This window comes from Coregonus lavaretus (assembly GCF_964263955.1).
Source record: "Coregonus lavaretus genome assembly, chromosome: 28".
NCBI lineage: Eukaryota > Metazoa > Chordata > Actinopteri > Salmoniformes > Salmonidae > Coregonus > Coregonus lavaretus.
In genome coordinates, this window is record NC_140015.1 from 2,238,059 (window position 1) to 2,252,888 (window position 14,830).

At 46.5% G+C, this 14,830-nt stretch overlaps 1 protein-coding gene across 2 annotated transcripts in view; it reads left to right on the top strand.

Moving 5' to 3' along the window:
• Positions 1 to 14,830, top strand: part of LOC311104340 (transient receptor potential cation channel subfamily M member 4-like) — a 102,587-nt gene that overhangs the window by 63,061 nt on the left and 24,696 nt on the right. The window lies entirely within an intron of this gene.

Here is a 14,830-nt window from a genome sequence, read left to right on the forward strand (position 1 = left end):
GGTCTCGGTCAGACACTATTTCCTCTGGCACCCCGTAGTGCCAGAAGACGTGTGTAAACAGGGCCTCCGCAGTCTGCAGGGCCGTGGGGAGACCAGACAGAGGAAGGAGGCGGCAGGCTTTGGAAAAGCGGTCCACAACGACCAGCCTGACCTCTGGTTTTCACCCCGAGTCAAATGGGCAGGTGGAACGGGTGAATCAGGATGTGGGTAGGTTCCTGTGGTCCTACTGCCAAGACCGGCCAGGGGAGTGGTCAGTGTTCTTGCCATGGGCCGAATGTGCCCAGAACTCTCTCCGTCACTCCTCCACTAACCTAACGCCATTTCAATGTGTTTTAGGTTATCAGCCGTTCTGGCACCGAGGCTTCTGCGGTGGATGACAGTTTCATCTACTTCCAACTTTTGGTTTTGTGTGATGCGTTCATCCATCATAGCTCGTAGTGCATTCTTCAGGCTTTGTACGTCTGGCCACTTTGAACACGCGTCAACAATCACAACGAATGTTGTGCCCACGAAAGGTCCCGCAAAGGCTATGTGGATGCTTTGCCATGGCGATGCAGGCCATTCCTATGGGTGAAGCGTTGCTGCTTTTGGCATCTTCTTTACATGTTGACATCCAGAGCAACGCATGGCAAGCTGCTCAATCTGCTGATCTATTCCTGGCCACCATACAAAACTTCTGCGGATTGACTTCATCTTAACGACTCCGAAATGTCCTACATGGAGCTGTTCCAAGAACCTGGTTCGCAACTTGGGTGGTATGATCACTCTTAAGCCCCACATCATCCCGGTATTGATAGTACTGAGCAAACTGAAACTTCTGTTGTGTATTCTGGCCATATTGTGTTGCGGAGTACACCTGAGACAGAGTAGGGCCTTAGCCCCACCCATCTCTTTAAGGATTCACGTTAGGCCATGTGCTAAACAGAGAGTGTAGTTTAGTAAACAACCAAAGATTTCAAGACTTAAAGTGGTAAAAGTAGTTGCCTACAATAAGGAGAAACTCCAGGTAAAAATACACTTTATCTAATCCTTGGCCTATATCCTGATCTGACTTTGGTGCAGGTCGTGTTGTTCTTCACATTACCGTCTCTAGTAAACACACTATATCAAATAAAATCTAAGTTTATTTGTCACATGGACAAGATGCAGAAGGTGTGAACGGTACATTGAAATGGTTACTTGCATAGTAGCAATATCAAAAACAAAGTGACCAAATACAAATCTTTTATCATTATTAGATGACACTTACCTGTCACACTTATCTAAATTGATGGGTCATGTGAAGGAAATGCTATAACCACCCCCCAGCCACATCTAGCTATGTGGATGGGTCACTATTGTCTAGACTTGTACACATATTCATGAAATACAATAGACGTCCATAATCGCCCCCAGACACACGTGGCTAACTTGATGGGTCATGTAATCATCTGGCAAAGTGGAGTCTTTTGTTTAGACATGTAGCTAGCTATCTAGCTAAACAATGAACCAGCATAATCCCAACTCATACTACTACCAATATAAACGTTGTCATAGCTGTAGTATGAATCTCCATGTAGCAAAAGCTAACAACTAGGTTTAATGTTAGCTAGCTAACATTAGGCTATAAATAGCAATGCAAATGGATTTCTGATTCTAATAATATTACTACATAGATCATACACGTAACGTTAGCTAGCAAGCCAGCAAGCTAACGTTCGCTAGCTAACTAACAGTATGCTTTAACTTGCAGTGAAAATGAATTTCTGACCATTTTTTACGTATAATATCTGAAAATGAAGCTAGACTCTTACCCGTATACACGGATGAACACTTCACGGTAGACTGGAACCATTTAACTTAGTTTTGTTTGTAGCTACATCTTGGTTGGCCAGCGTTGTCAAGTCACTCCGGTTTACACTGACCGTGGCGTGTGCAGAAAGTAGCTCATCACTTTTTCCAACTGATCAGTCTATAGCGCCTGCTAAATTAAGGGCATCAATGTTGTATATACAGTGGGGAGAACAAGTATTTGATACACTGCCGATTTTGCAGGTTTTCCTACTTACAAAGCATGTAGAGGTCTGTAATTTTTATCATAGGTACACTTCAACTGTGAGAGACGGAATCTAAAACAAAAATCCAGAAAATCACATTGTATGATTTTTAAGTAATTCATTTGCATTTTATTGCATGACATAAGTATATCAGAAAAGCAGAACTTAAAATTTGGTACAGAAACCTTTGTTTGCAATTACAGAGATCATACGTTTCCTGTAGGTCTTGACCAGGTTTGCACACACTGCAGCAGGGATTTTGGCCCACTCCTCCATACAGACCTTCTCCAGATCCTTCAGGTTTCGGGGCTGTCGCTGGGCAATACGGACTTTCAGCTCCCTCCAAAGATTTTCTATTGGGTTCAGGTCTGGAGACTGGCTAGGCCACTCCAGGACCTTGAGATGCTTCTTACGGAGCCACTCCTTAGTTGCCCTGACTGTGTGTTTCGGGTCGTTGTCATGCTGGAAGACCCAGCCACGACCCATCTTCAATGTTCTTACTGAGGGAAGGAGGTTGTTGGCCAAGATCTCGTGATACATGGCCCCATCCATCCTCCCCTCAATACGGTACAGTCGTCCTGTCCCCTTTGCAGAAAAGCATCCCCAAAGAATGATGTTTCCACCTCCATGCTTCACGGTTGGGATGGTGTTCTTGGGGTTGTACTCATCCTTCTTCTTCCTCCAAACACGGCGAGTGGAGTTTAGACCAAAAAGCTCAATTTTTGTCTCATCAGACCACATGACCTTCTCCCATTCCTCCTCTGGATCATCCAGATGGTCATTGGCAAACTTCAGACGGGCCTGGACATGCGCTGGCTTGAGCAGGGGGACCTTGCGTGCGCTGCAGGATTTTAATCCATGACGGCGTAGTGTGTTACTAATGGTTTTCTTTGAGACTGTGGTCCCAGCTCTCTTCAGGTCATTGACCAGGTCCTGCCGTGTAGTTCTGGGCTGATCCCTCACCTTCCTCATGATCATTGATGCCCCACGAGGTGAGATCTTGCATGGAGCCCCAGACCGAGGGTGATTGACCGTCATCTTGAACTTCTTCCATTTTCTAATAATTGCGCCAACCATTGTTGCCTTCTCACCAAGCTGCTTGCCTATTGTCCTGTAGCCCATCCCAGCCTTGTGCAGGTCTACAATTTTATCCCTGATGTCCTTACGCAGCTCTCTGGTCTTGGCCATTGTGGAGAGGTTGGAGTCTGTTTGATTGAGTGTGTGGACAGGTGTCTTTTATACAGGTAACGAGTTCAAACAGGTGCAGTTAATACAGGTAATGAGTGGAGAACAGGAGGGCTCCTTAAAGAAAAACTTAACAGGTCTGTAAGAGCCGGAATTCTTACTGGTTGGTAGGTGATCAAATACTTATGTCATGCAATAAAATGCAAATTAATTACTTAAAAATCATACAATGTGATTTTCTGGATTTTTGTTTTAGATTCCGTCTCTCACAGTTGAAGTGTACATATGATAAAAATTACAGACCTCTACATGCTTTGTTAGTAGCAAAACCTGCAAAATCGGCAGTGTATGTCTCCTGAGTGGCGCAGTGGTCTAAGGCACTGCATCGCAGTGCTAACTGTGCCACTAGAGATCCTGGTTCGAATCCAGGCTCTGTCGCAGCCGGCCGCGACCAGGAGACTCATGGGCGGTGCACAATTGGCCCAGCGTCGTCTGGGGTAGGGGAGGGAATGGCCGGCAGGGATGTAGCTCAGTTGATAGAGCATGGCGTTTGCAATGCCAGGGTTATGGGTTCGATTCCCACGGGGGGCCAGTATAAAAATAAAATAAAAAATGTATTCACTAACTGTAAGTCGCTCTGGATAAGAGCGTCTGCTAAATGACGTAAATGTAAAATGTAATGTATCAAATACTTGTTCTCCCCACTGTATGTACATGTGGGTAGAGGTAAACTAATTATGCATAGATAATAAACAGAGAGTTATTATTATTATTAGCAGCAGTGTAAAAAGAGGGGGTGGGTTGGGGGGAAGGGAGGGAGGGACACAATGCAAATAGTCTGGGTAGCCATTTGATTAGCTCTTCAGGAGTCTTATGGCTTGGGGGTAGAAGCTGTTAAGAAGCCTTTTGGACCTAGACTTGGCGCTCCGGTACCACTTGCCATGCAGTAGCAGAGAGAACAGTCTATGACTAGGGTGGCTGGAGTCTTTGGCAATTTTTAGGGCATTCCTCTGACACCGCCTGGTATAGAGGTCTTGGTTGGTAGGAAGCTTGGCCCCAGTGATGTACTGGGCCGTACACACTACCCTCTCTATAATAATATAATAATATAATATGCCATTTAGCAGACGCTTTTATCCAAAGCGACTTACAGTCATGCGTGCATACATTTTTTTTTGTGTATGGGTGGTCCCGGGGATCGAACCCACTACCTTGGCGTTACAAGCGCCGTGCTCTACCAGCTGAGCTACAGAGGACCTCTCTAGTGCCTTGCGGTTGGAGGCGGAGCAGTTGCCATACCAGGCGGTGATACAACCAGTCAGGATGCTCTCGATCGTGCAACTATAGAACAATATTGGCTAGCGGGAAGGTTCCTGTCTTTTTCAGTGGCTAAACCAACTAGGCTCGTAATTTAACAATTTTATTTTTATTTACGGATGGAATATAAGTTTGTCATTAAGGCACATGAAAGTTTACATGTTCCAGAAGGTATTTCTGCCAAAAAATCCTAGAGGAAAACCTGGTTCAATCTGCTTTCCACCAGACACTTGTAGATGAATTCAACCTTTCAGCAGGACAATAACCTAAAACACAAGGTCAAATCTACACTGGAGTTTCTTACCAAGGAGACAGTGAAAGTTCCTGAGTTACAGTTTTGACTAAAATGTATGGCAAGACTTGAAAATGGTTATCTAGCAATGATCAACAACCAGTTTGACAGAGCTTGAAGAATTTTGAAAAGAATAATGGGCAAATGTTGCACAATCCAGGTGTGGAAAGCTCTTAGAGACTTACCCAGAAAGACTCACAGTTGTAATCGCTGCCAAAGGTGCTTCTACAAAGCATTGACTCAGTTGTGTGAATACTAATGTAAATATGTTTCTAAAAACATGTTTTCACTTTGTCATTATGGGGTATTGTGTGTAGAAGGGTGAGAAAATACATTGAATTCAGGCTGTAACAACAAAATGTGGAATAAGTCAAGGGGTATGAATATTTTCTGAATGCACTGTATAACTTGGAATAAAGTGACAGAAAGTAAACAGTAGCAGCATATTATTATGTATATTTTTATGTTTCAAAATCATAATGAATTCATGTATATGTATTTCCACTCATCTTCTGTGAAGTGTGTGTGTACCCCCTTCTACAGACTGAAAGGAAACCCATTAAAAGGCCTACAGTCTCCATGGCGAATGGTAGCCACTGCTTATCTTTTGACCAGGCTTAGGCATGCTAGACCATGCTTACCTAGCCCATGAATAGACGCTAACTACCTTTAGTGCCTATTGATGAAGACATCTTCTTCCCGGGGGACTTTTGTTAAGAACTCAGACGCTTGCTCTAAACGTTAACACATATTTTACATTTACATTTAGCAGATGCGCTTATCCAGAGTGACTTACAGTAGTGAGTTCATACATTTTAGTACTGGTCCCCCGTGGGATTTGAACCCACAACCCTGGTGTTGCAAACACCATGCTCTACCAACTGAGCCACATGGGACAAATCACTTGCAGTACGGTTTTGGAAAAAATAAAGCATTAATGTACAGTGCCTTAAGAAAGTATTCATACCCCTTGACTTATTCCCCATTTTGTTGTGTTACAGCCTTATTCTAAAATTGATTAAATAATTGTTTTCACTCATCAATCTACACACATAACCTGTTTTCGCTTTTTCATTATGGGGTTTCAGAAATCATTCCAAAATATTTTAAATATAAAAAACTGAAATACCTTATTTACGTAAGTATTCAGACCCTTTGCTATGAGACTCGAAATTGAGCTCAAGGTGCATCCTGTTTCCATTGATCATCCTTAAGCTGTTTCTACAACTTGATTAGAGTCCACCTGTGGTAAATTCAACTGATTGGACATGATTTGGAAAGGCACACACCTGTCTATATAAGGTCCCACAGTTGACAGTGCATGTCAGAGCAAAAACAAAGCCATGAGGTCGAAGGAATTGTCCGTAGAGCTCCGAGACAGGATTGTGTCGAGGCACAGATCTGGGGAAGGGTACCAAAAAATGTCTGCAGCATTGAAGGTCACCATGAACACAGTGGCCTCTATCATTCTTAAATGGAAGAAGTTTGGAACCACCAACCGCCCGGCCAAACTGAGCAATCGAGGGAGAAGGGCCTTGGTCAGGGAGGGGACCAAGAACCCGATGGTCACTCTGACAGAGCTCCAGAGTTCCTCTGTGGAGATGGAAGAACCTTCCAGAAGGACAACCATCTCTGCATCACTCCACCAATCAGACCTTTATGGTAGAGTGGCCAGACGGAAGCCACTCCTCAGTAAAAGGCACATGACAGCCCGCTTGGGCAACTAAAGGACTCTCAGACCATGAGAAACAAGATTATCTGGTCTGATGAAACCAAGATTGAACTATTTGGCCTGAATGCCAAGCGTCACGTCTGGAGGAAACATGGCACCATCCCTACGGTGAAGCATGGTGGTGGCAGCATCATGCTGTGTGGATGTTTTTCAGCGGCAGGGACTGGGAGACTAGTCAGGATCGAGGGAAAGATGAACGGAGCAAAGTACAGAGAGATCCTTGATTGAAAACCTGATCCAGAGCGCTCAGGACCTCAGACTGGGGCGAAGGTTAACCTTCCAACAGGACAACAACCCTAAGCACACAGCCAAGACAATGCAGTAGTGGCTTCGGGACAATTCTCTGAATGTCCTTGAGTGGCCCAGCCAGAGCCCGGACTTGAACCCGATCGAACATCTCTGGAGAGACCTGAAAATAGCTGTGCAGCAACGCTCCCCATCCAACCTGACAGAGCTTGAGAGGATCTGCAGAGAAGAATGGGAGAAACTCCCCAAATACAGGTGTGTCAAGCTTTTAGCGTCATACCCAAGAAGGCTTGAGGCTGTATTCGCTGTTTTTGCTTTGACATTATGGGGTGTTGTGTGTAGATTGATGAGGGGGAAAAAAACAATTTAATCCATTTTAGAATAAGGCTGTAACGTAACAAAATGTGGAAGGGGTCTGAATATAAGGTCCAACAGATGGCAGTGCGTGTCAGAGCAGAAACTATACCATGAAGTCTAAAGAACTGTCCGTAGATCTCTGAGATGTAATTGTTATGAGGCATATATCTGGGGAAGGGTATTAAACAATTTGTAGAGTGTTAAAACTTCCATAATTGGGAAATGGAAAATAAAACATGGAACTACCCGGCCTAGAGCTGGCCGTCCGACCAAACTGAGCAACCAGGCAAGAAGTACCTTGGTCAGGGAGGTGACCAAGAACACAATGAACACTCTGACAGAACTACAGAGTTCCTTGGCTGAGATGGGAGAACCTGCCAGAAGGACAACAGTCTCTACAGCACTTCAGCAATCTGGGCTTTATGGGAGAGTGGCCAGACGGAAACCACTCCTGAGAAAAAGGCACATGATAGCACGCCTGGAGTTTGCAAAAAGGCATGTGAGACTCTAAGATCATAAGGCAAAAGATTCTGTGGTCTGATGAGACAAAAAATCCACTCTTTGGCCTGAATGCAAAGCGCTATGTCGGGAGAAAACCAGGCACTGCTTATCACCCATCTAACATCATACCTACCGTGAAGCATGGTCGTGGCAGCATTATGTAATGGGATGCTTTTCAGCGGCAGGGACACTTCTAAGGATAGAAGGGAACAGGACCCAAATACAGGCAAATCCTTGATGAAAACCTGCTTCAGAGTGAAAACAAACTTCGACTGGGGCCAATATTTACGTTCCAACAGGACAATAACCCCAAGCATACAGCCAAAGCAAAGCTGGGATGTCTTCAGAACAAGAATGTGAAAGTCCTTGAGTGGCCAGCCAAAGCCCAGACTTGAATCCACTGCCAAAGGTGCTTCTACAAAATGGACTCGGGTGTGAATACTTATGTAAATTATATATTTCTGTATTTTATTTTCAATAACATGTTTTGACTTTGTCATTATGGGGTATTGTGTGTAGATGGGTGAGGAAAAAAATAAATATATAATCTATTTTGAATTCAGGCTGTAACAACAAAATGTGTAATAAGTCAAGGGGTATGAATACGTTGTTAAGGCACTGTATGTGTGTGATTGCCACTAATCTTCTGTGATGTATTCTGCCTACAGCAGAGGTTTGCAACAGGACAGGGTCCAAAAAGACTGTAAAATCACCAGGAATTCACCCAAAAATTATTAAAAGTATTCCCACCAAAAAAAAAATAATATATAGATATTATGGACATTGGATTTGTATGCGTCAAGACAAATATTTTACCAATCTCCATTGTGGCTGAAGGATTAGGATGAAAATTGTATTGGGACAATTATATTGGACAATTTAGTCACTACAGCCGTTATCCTTGCTAGTGGAGGGTGCACAAAGTATTGAAAACAGGGACCCGTGCCAATCATTTCACACCTAACTTTTTGAAAGTTTGTTGTATTACTTGTTAAACAAAATCTCTTTCTCTGAGGATACCAAAGAAATCCAATAGAAAATCCTATCAGATTTTGAAACCTATCCTATAGGATAAAACCCTATACGATATTCAACTCCTATAGGATTTTATCCTATAGAATCCGATAAGAGTCCAATAGGAATGGTTAAAAAATCTGATTGGATTTTTCTGTTGGTCATTCTGCAAATGAACATGCAGCCTTGAATCACTCCATATTGTGATGGTGTGTTGAAGAGGTTGAGAACCTCAGGGAATTATCAGTGGTGTAGGCAAAGATATGGAGATTGTGCTCTGGAGACATGGGAAAGAGGCTGTTTCTCAGTTTAATGGTCTTTAATCTTGATTGCGGTTTAACATATGTGTTCAGGTTTCTGTCCCATATTTAGCTTTGAGATGTCCAATAAAGCTGGGTTTATCCAATTGTATTGTCCAATAAAGTGGCGTGAAATAACAATGAATAGAATTATATCAATACTATGATTTGACAGGTTATAATAAGTAGGCAGGGCAAACAAACGGTCTGCTGCACAGTCCCTATAGAAGGTCTTTCTAGAGCGCCCGGTTAAATTGTGCAAAAGATAGTTGTTTTACTCTGTAAATGGTTAAACTAGTGAGATGTGTATACTATCAGCCTGAATTGAAATGTTGATTTATTTTTACATATTCGATTATTTTATATTGCGCTAATTTCCTGTATGTGGACAGTATGTGTTACTACATTACACAACCTCACGTTTTAACCACATCGAATTGAGGGTAATTGCACATCCTTTTTACCTCAGATTAGTGATGTTATTATAAACGTTTATAGTAATGACAATGACAACGATTAGTTACCGGAGTGTAACTCCAGTTCTATGAGTGGAGCGGAGCCCCATAGGGGAGCTCTGCTCCTATTGGTTTACCCACTGCCCTAAGGCAGTATCAGCCTGAGACAAAATTATGCACACACCTGCAGCCAATAGGATATATTTATCTTCAGCGAGACTAGAGAGGGTCGGCAGGGCCTTAAGTCCTATGGGGCTCCGCTCCACTCATAGAACTGGAGTTACACTCCGGTAACTAATCGTTCTATATCGTGGAGCTCCGCCCCATAGGGGAGCTCTGCTCCTATTGGTTTAAGGCGGAGCGTAGCGCTCCAAAATGTACTCCCTGCCGAGCCCAACACTTCCCATCAAAATGAAAAGGTCAGGCCTAGCAATGGCTGCAACCAATTCCCGCAGTACTGCAACCACTGTACCCATACGGGCGTCACAATATACCGCGTCATCGGTTGAAGACCCGCCCCACCTAGTCCAATGGCAATGCCAATGACTAGTGGGCAGATCACCAGAATAGAGGCCATACTAATCTGTACTAGCAGATAGATGTTGCCTCAATATCCTGTCAAAATACTACCTACCACTAATGGAATGACACAAAGTGTCACTCTACATTGTGTACCCAGTAGACCGCCTCACTCAATCAATGGAACCCCAGAGACTAGTAGGCAGAAAACAGAACATGGGTCATACTAATCTGAACAAGCAGATAGATGACCTCACATTCCATCACCTTGTCATGACAAGTCTAATAGTATCGTAACCAAGTTACTACTATTATCACCCATCATTCCGCCCCACTCCAGTGAACCACTGGTGGGCAGATCAATACATGTCCTCTACTGTACTGACCCTGTCAGTCAGGAGTCATGCCAAAAATATGTCTTTCTATCCAAAGCGGACCTGATGGAAACCTGTGTCCACAGTCCTGCTTTTCCTCTCCTTCTAGCTCAAGATCTCCCCTCAGCTACGCTGAGTACAGACCGAGCCAAAGAGTTAGAAGACATATCCAAGAGATAGAAACGGATAAATGGAGACGGCGTCGACCATGACGCTGTTCTACAAATATCCTCTACCCCTGTTCCTCTGAAAAGGGCAATAGAAGCTGCTACTCCACGAGTGGAGTGAGCTCTGATACCCTGAGGCAATTGTCGCCCCGCTGCCTCATAAGCTGTCTCAATGCCTTCACAAAGTCAATGAGACAAGCGCTGTTTTGAAAGTGGTCTACCTAGTGCAGCTGCACCGTGACACACAAACAGCTGAGGCGATGACCTAATCGCTGCTGTGCGCTCAACGTAACACGCCAAAGCGCGCACTGGGCACAAGCAATGAAGCCTTTCCTCACTCCTCTCCCTATGAGGAGGGGGAGAAAAAGCCCACAACTCCACGGTCTGTGACCTGTATGAGCTCTTAATAACGTTCGGCACAAAAGCCAGGTTAGGACGTAACACCGCTCTGCTCAGATCGCCATTAATGGCAAGGCAGTCGGGTCTCGTCGACAGAGCACACAAATCACTGACACGCTTAGCAGTAGTCAAAGCGAGCAACAGTGCCGTCTTCATAGACAGCATCTTGAGGGGTATTTGAAAAAACGTTCCATCTGCTGGCATACATCCTAGAAGTGGAACTGGCCCGTGCACCCTGTATGGTTCTGATCACTGCATCAGATAACCCACGGCGCCTCAGCCTGTCCCTCTCAGGAACCAAGCCTTCAGTGGTTGGCCGATTATGGGCAACTGCCCTATCGAGCCTCCCGCCTGAGTCAACGCGTCCCGTCGATGTGGAATTGGCCAAGGTGGCGCAATCAACATCTGACTCATCTCCGCAAACCACGGAGCCCCTGGTCGATCGGGGGCTATCAATATTATTGACAGCCCTCCTGATCTCACCCTGGCTAGCAGTGGGAGAATGCAAGACAGCGGAGGGAATGAATACAGAAGAACTCTCGGCCACGGGTAGTGCGCGAATGTGTCTCTGCCCAGTGGTGGTTCGTCCTGTTCCCTCAGAGAGAACCATAGGGGACATTGCGCGTTCACGCGTGACGCGAATAGATCCACCTCGGCTCTCCCGAACTGTTCCCAAATTTGGAGAACAATGTCCGGATGCAGACACCACTCGTCGTCTCGAGGACCCCCTCTTGACATGAGGTCTGCTCCTACGTTCAAGTAGCCCGGAATGTGTGCTGCTCTCAACGAGCGAAGGTGCTTGTGAGCCCACAGCCACAATTCCTCTGCTGCCCGGTGGAGAACAGGAGACCTGACTCCTCCCTGACGATTTATGTGAGCTACTGTGGTCCGGTTGTCTGACCAGACCAACACATCGCGACCCCGAAGGGTAGACGCGAAGTGGGTCAGAACCAGTCGAACCGTTTCCAACTCCAAGAGGTTGATGTGACGGCTCGAACGAGGCCACACACCTCCTATCGCTTGAGTCTGGCATGTCCCTCCCCATCCAGTCAGAGAGGCATCTGTAAACACTGGAATGTAGGATGACACCTTGCCTATCGGGACTCCGTGCGTGAGAACGCTCGGATTCCTGCAATAGTTCAAGTCTGCCCTTAGCGAGAGAGGAACCACCACCAACCGATGACGTTGACGCACTGGGTCTAGTCTTAGTTGGGCGAACCATCGCTGCATCCTGCGCATGTGCAGGAGCCCCAGCGGAACCACTGAGTGTGCTGACGACATGAGACCCAAAAGTGACATGATTGACAGCGCCGTCACAGTGTGATTCGGACGACACTTCCTCAGGGCTAGCAATAGAGCTTCCCTTCGAGGGTCCGAAAATTCGAGCCCTCATCATTACAGTGTCTAACTGTATTCCCAGATAGACAATCTGATGACTGGGCCAGGGCGCGCTCTTTTTCCAATTCACAGCAAACCCCAGACGCGTGAGGTGAATCACTGTCTGTGTCGTGTGAGTGAACGCCAGCTCTGCTGACGGGGCGAGAACCAGTAGGTCGTCTAGGTAGGCTAATAGCCGTATCCCCTGATGTCGCAACGGTTCCAATGCCGCCTCCACACATTTGGAAAACGTTCGAGGTGCCAGGGCGTACCCGAATGGCATCCTCGTGAACTCGTACGCCACCCCTTGAAAGGCGAATCGCAGAAACTTCCTGTGGCGCGATTGTATCGGCACATGAAAGTACGCGTCCTTTAGGTCTATGCTTGTACAAAAGTCTCCTTCCTGGACACATTCCAGTAGACGTTTTGTCGTCAGCATTCGGAAGGGCCGTTTGGTTACGCTCTCGTTGAGAGTGCGTAAATCCAATATCAGCCTCACTCCCCCCGTCTTTTTGGGCACTAGGAAATAGGGCGAATATAGCCCCTTGTTCCTTTGCTCCCGGGGAACTACTGTGACCGCCTCCTTCGCCAAAAGTTCCGTAATCTCTGACATCAGAGCGGCCACTTTTTCTGGCGTTTTCATCACCGTCTCCACCACTCCCCTGAACGGGGGTGGGGTTAGATGGAATTGGAGGGCATAACCCTTCTGCAACGTCTGTTCTAGCCAGCGTGAGAGGGTACAGCTTCGTTGCCACTGCCAGCAATGCAGAGAAAGCGGGCACGCGCGAAGCTGTGGTACATTCAGTAGGAAGGACCTGTATTCCTCTATGGCCCTTGCCGCCGCCATTCCCCAACACTGAGGTGGTGGAACAGCCCAAGGCGGGCCCCCCTCGAAAGGGAGAGGAAATATCAGCACGTTCTGAGAGAATCGGAGGCCCTAATACGTTGGTTACGTCTGTAACTCTAGTATTCCGGCCCTCCGTGAACGTAGCACGGGTTTGAACTGCACTGACTAAGGTATCAACCTGAGACAGAGCGCCTTCCCCCGGATAGCAATTGCGTCATCATGCCATTGTCTGGCCGAGACTGCTGCCTGCCATGAGAACCATCCACTACAGTACTCCTAAGAGTCTGCAAGGTGCGGTCTCTAACTGGTACCACAAGGTGGCGCCATGATACCTCTTTTTCACTAGTCACATGAGTCTGCTCAACTGCGCACTCTTGGTGTGGTGAGCTGTACTCGGAGTAGTGGGTATCATTGCGTTCTGTGTTAAACGGGGGTGCCGATACGTTGGTTACGCCTGTAACTCTAGTATTCCGGCCCTCCTTGAACGCAGTATGAGTCTGTACTACACTGACTAAGGCATTAGCCTGAGACAGAGCGACATCTCCATATTCCGATCGCGTCATCATGTCATATTCCGACCGAGACTGCAATCTGTCATGAGAGACTCTCTCTACAGAGCTCCTAGGAGTCTGTGACATGAGGTCTCTCCTTGGTAACATAGGGCTGTGCCCTGATACCTTCCTCACATTCGCCTCCTGTGTATGCTCCGTTACACACCTCTGGTGAGTCGGGCTGATGGTGAGAATGGTGAGAATCAATACGTTCTGTGAAAGTAGGGGGCGCCGATACGTTGGTTACACCCGTAACTCTAGTATTCCGGCCCTCCTTGAACGCAGCACGGTTCTGAGCCGCCCTGACTACGGCATTAGCCTGAGACAGACCGCCCTCTCCATGCATAGGTCGCGTCATCCTGTCATCTTCTGACTGGGACTGCAACCTGTTGTGAGAGACTCTCTTTACAGCACCCCTAAGAGTCTGTGACACGAGGTCTCTATTAGGTCATGCAAGGCAGCGCCTTGTAACCCTCTTTTCACTCGCCTCTAGTGTTTTCTCAGCTTCGCACCTCTGGTGGGCTGAACTACACTTGGAGTGGTGAATTTTAACGCGTTCTGTGGTGAGTGGGGGCGCCAATACGTTGGTTACTTCCGTAACTCTAGTATTCCGGCCCTCCGTGAACGCAGCACGGGTCTGAACTGCGCTGACTGAGGCATTAGCCTGAGACAAAGCGTCATTCCCAACTAGCGGCTGCGTCTTCATGTCATACTTAGACTGAGACAGCTGCCTGCTATGTGAGACCTTTACTACATTGCTCCTAGGAGTCTGTAGTGTAAGGTCTTTATAAGGTGAGCTAAGGCTGCGCCTTGCTACCTTTTTCTCCCTCTTCTCCTGTGTGTGTTCAACTACGCACCTTAGGTGGGTTGAGCTACACTCAGAATGATGGGAGAAACCCATAGGGCGTGAAGTACTCTGAACGTTCTCGAACATGTCATGGAAAGGGGCTCTCTTCTGACAATGTCAGTGGGAGCCAACTCTTTATTGTACACATGAAAACAAACATTTCCCTCCATGCCCCGAACAGAGGGGTGGGGGGGAACAGTGGGCTCAGTCGCGTCCAGCGCCGAGCCATCTCCCGTTCTCTCCCCCTTGTCCCGTCATTGTCGTCGCCTCTTCTGGTTCCCCTTGGGGTGCTGCCAGGGCGACTTGACTACGACC